Source organism: Triticum dicoccoides, chromosome 7B (genome assembly GCF_002162155.2).
Source record: "Triticum dicoccoides isolate Atlit2015 ecotype Zavitan chromosome 7B, WEW_v2.0, whole genome shotgun sequence".
In the NCBI taxonomy this organism is placed as follows: domain Eukaryota; kingdom Viridiplantae; phylum Streptophyta; class Magnoliopsida; order Poales; family Poaceae; genus Triticum; species Triticum dicoccoides.
This window is the reverse complement of record NC_041393.1, coordinates 42,784,921-42,789,294: the sequence shown is the minus strand read 5'-3', so window position 1 is coordinate 42,789,294 and position 4,374 is coordinate 42,784,921. Positions and strand designations below refer to the sequence as shown.

Sequence of the window (4,374 nt, the reverse complement as noted above, 5' to 3'; positions counted from 1 at the left end):
CATTGATAGACTCATGTGCAAATGCTCCCAATTTGAGAGATTATCACCAGTCCATGTTGCAGCATATCGCTGGCTTCCTATGAAACCAGCTCGTGTAAGAACGAATGGCCGTTTTTCTGCATTGGACATCACCATTCCTTCATAAGTAGATCTTGCCATTAGCATTCCATAAACCTGAAAATCATAAACATTAAAGCATGAACACATATAAAAAACTTGTATTGCCAGTTTCTTTTTATTGCCAAAGCGAAAGAGACATTACATTATGATAGTAAGAATGATTCTGGACACCACCAATATCAGTATCTCCTCTATGTATATTGCTCTCAGGCATTGTTTTGGTAGTAGTCTGCAAGTTAACACCATCACTTCCATTTGCATAAGGAAATATAAAATAAGATGGCAAAGAATAAATGAATTGTGATAAGAGCATATACTGTCATAGCAGGCTCGTTCATATCATTCCATATTCCATCAACGCCGTTGGAGATGAAATCCCTTACTAATCTAGCCCACCATGTGCGGATTCTTTCACTGGTGAAATCCGGGAAAACGCAGTCACCAGGCCATACTTCCCCTGGAATTGTAGGACATTAGGCATGTTCGACTGGTAAAATCAGTAAGATGACAAGGCGCTCATTTAAGTCAGTGAAACATACCAATGAATGGGCTACCATCTGCCTTTTTAATCCACACATCATTTTCTGAACCACTATCATACACAAAGTAACCCTTCTCTTCCTTTATTCCCGGGTCAAGCATCCAGATTGATTTACAACCGATGGAATGTAGATCATCAACCATAGATTTTGGATCAGCGAAACGGTTCTGTAACATATCAAGTTCAGACATAATCATTGGCCGTGGAAGAAACTTGTCCCGAATCACTTAGAATGACACTTGTGTAGACTATGGAATTCGTCTAAAATAGACGGGTTTTGCTAGACAATAATAGTCAGGAAAAAAGGGAGGCTCTGTATGGCACTTTGAAGCAGTATACATTTTAAGCATGCTATTTTCATGTAGCAACTATCATAGAAAGGTACTTACATTGTCAAATGTGAAGCATCTAAAACCGTCCATGTAGTCAATATCCATCCAAACCACATCACAAGGAATGCCTTTCTCCCTAAATGTTCTAATAACCTGTGAAAGGACTAAATAAGTACAACATTGAAATATCATCACTAGCATATTTTTAAGCCTCCTCTGGAAGTAATAAGTAACTAAGTATCAACAGGAAAATAACAACACTACATAGTCTTAAGCGGTCCGAGTGCATTCGACATTTATGAAAAGCTAATGGAAAAATTATCATAGCAATAAGTAACTAAGTATCAACATGAAAAATATCAACACTAATTTTTTTTGAGTCGTAACACTACATAATCTTAAGCATGATTATCACAGACGTCACGGAAGTACATCATGCATTCATACTATGATAAAAAAAAAGGGCAAGATTTCAACCTATGCCACTTCAAAACATAGCAGCAATCAGAAGAATGCCACCTAGTTTCTCGAAATCAGGATTGTGCCACACAAAAATGTCACTTCACCTATTTCCCCAATTCTTCCCCAACTGTGTTTCTTTCATCTTCTCTTCCCATTTTTCCGCAACAGCATTTCCCACTTTGCCCTTGCCTTACTTGGACAGAATCGAAGTACCAAGCCACAGCAATCTTGGGCCAATCCAAGTCGACTGAAGTCACATAACCAATCAATTCGTGACCAAATAGGGAGGCTTGAGCAGAGTGCTCCACGACCATGGCTCGTCAAAGCTGGTAGCGGCGGGATCAAACCACGACCATGGTAGCGGGGAGAGATCGGCGGGATGGAGGCGGCCTTGCTTGGATCTAGGCTAAGCGGTGGCATCTGCGTTGAGCTCGAGCGGTGGCATCTGCGTTGAGCTCGAGCGGCGGCGCGTCGGCCGCGACTCCGCGAGGGCGAAGCCAGCGGCGGAACAGCGTCTCGGTCTCGCCGGGCGTGGTTTGATTAAATCAAAATTAGGCAGGGGCAAACATAGAAATTCAGTCAACATAGTAAAAAAAAAGATAAGCATATTTTTCGTCCTCGAACTCTTTCAAAAGTTTAGAAATCGTCCCTCAACTATCAAAACCGGATTAACCTAAAAAAACTATCAAAACCGGATAGTTTTCGTCCCTCACGCTGCTTCGGGCGGTTTTCGTCCGGCATAAACAGTAAACCCGGTGAACAGTAAATTCAAAAAAGTAGCAAACAAAAGAAAAAAATCTGAAAATTTGTGAGTTCAAAATTCCTCACGTGTGCAAGGTGCGTACAATTTTTCATATTGTTTGGGCATTCCAGGTGTTCAAGACAAAAAAAAAACTGTAAATATGTACGTTGGTGAACAATAAATTAAAAAAATAGCAAAAAAACTTAAAAAGATATGAATTTTTTTGGCATCAAAGATGTTTGGTTGTGCAAGGTGCGTGCATATTTTCGTGCTCAAATGACATAGGAGGAGCTCTAGCAAAAAAAAACAAAATAGTTCACTTTTCTAAAGTTTCTTTCCCAGCTTTTTTTTTGCCACGAGCTCCCACAATGTCCAAACACCATGAAATTTTGCAGGCATATTGAGCACCCAAGCATCTTGGTGTCAACATTTTTCATATTTTTTTGAATTTGTTTTCTATTATTTTCGAATTTACTGTTCATCTACGTACATATTTATGGTTTTTCCTTTTGGCACGAGCTCCTAGAATGTCTAAATAGCATAAAAATTTGCACGCACCTTGCGCACCTGAGGAACTATGATCCCATAAATTTTCAGATTTTTTTGATATTTTTGCTATTTATTTTAAATTTATTGTTCACCGGTTTACTGTTCATGCCAGACGAAAACCGCCCCAAGCGGCGTGAGGGACGAAAACTATCCAGTTTTGATAGTTGAAGGACGAAAACTATCCGATTTGAACTTGAGGGATGATTTCTAAACTCTCGGAAGAGTTCGAGGACGGAAAATATACTTATCCCTAAAAAAAATCAGTCAAGGATAATGGACCGAACTACACTGCCTATTTTCTTTTTACTTCCTTTCTGTCTACTAGTCTTCACTTTCTAAGCTAAATATGATTAAATTTAAAATGTTTAACTCCATTTGGCATTTGTTTGTCCGTTAGGTTAAAAAAACGTAAACTAAATCTCACTTTTCATGCTTTTTTTGGAACTAAATATTTACCAAATGCTAGACAACAACCGAGGGTTATTCATCTTACCCGAGTGGCTGTGACGAGACACTTCTTCAGGAGCCCATAGGGTCGGTGGTCAGTTGTTCATATTAAAGCATCACCAACCGTTCCATAAAAACTACCCTTAAATATGATTTTACGGGGTGTCTATAATTTACGAGAGGTTGACATGTGAGTTGCTTTTGCAGTCCCGTAAATGTTTTCCATACAATATGGTTTTCCCATTTATCTTCAAATTAATGTACAAATGGCATATACTCCATTTCGTTCCTAAGGTGTTTAACGATTGGAGTACATGCCAATTCTATCAACATAGTAATTCATCTACAAGGCAAAATCACACAACTTAAACGGGAATTCTTGGGTACATAAAAAATGGATGAGCAAATTGTTAAACACCTTAGGAACGAAAGTAAACGATGATCGGTCGAGCGAGGTCTGGCGAAGCAACAGTGATCACGCATGGGAGGAGATGCCTGGAGCCAAGAGGGTGACAGGCGGCTGTCGGTAGTGAGAGAAAGCCGGCTGGCGTGGGGTGGCACAAGCGGCGGCTGCTGGTCATCTCGGACATTGAGAGGCAGGAGGTGGGACGCCACGGGGACGCGCTGGTCAGCGGCGGTCGGGGCGGGGACACAACGGCCAGCTAGTCGACAACGTGAGGAGACGGGTGTGCGCGGGAACTGATTTTTCAACGGCTCCCGCGACGTTTAGGGAAAATTATACATGGAGCTCCATCTCCCCCTGGATAGAGGCGGAGTTGGTCTGATTATAGGGGTTTCATAAATTATTTCTAGATTAATGGGAACTGTTGGAGCATGTTTTTAGCCCAACTGCCCCTAAGCCAGAAGAATTTACAGGGTAGGGCAACTGTTGGTGATGCTCTTAATTCACATTAGCCTTTCTTAGGTTAGGTGTAACATACTAAACTATAACTGCTTTAACAAACTACACACCAGAGTACATGATAACATACTAAACTAAAATTGCTTTAACAAACTACCACTTTATGCCCCCCTCCCGCGACACCCTACCCTCCTGCGTCGCCACCCGCGAGGCGCCCGGGGAGGGCTCCCAGATCCTCCCGCCTCCGGCCTCCCCTCCTCCTCCCTCTCCCCACGTCGCCGCCAGGGGGCGCGGCCGGGCGAAGCCCGACCGGCGGCAG

General features: G+C 42.0%; 1 pseudogene; it reads right to left on the bottom strand.

Moving 5' to 3' along the window:
* LOC119338869 overlaps positions 1–4,374 on the bottom strand; it is a 15,037-nt pseudogene that overhangs the window by 5,720 nt on the left and 4,943 nt on the right.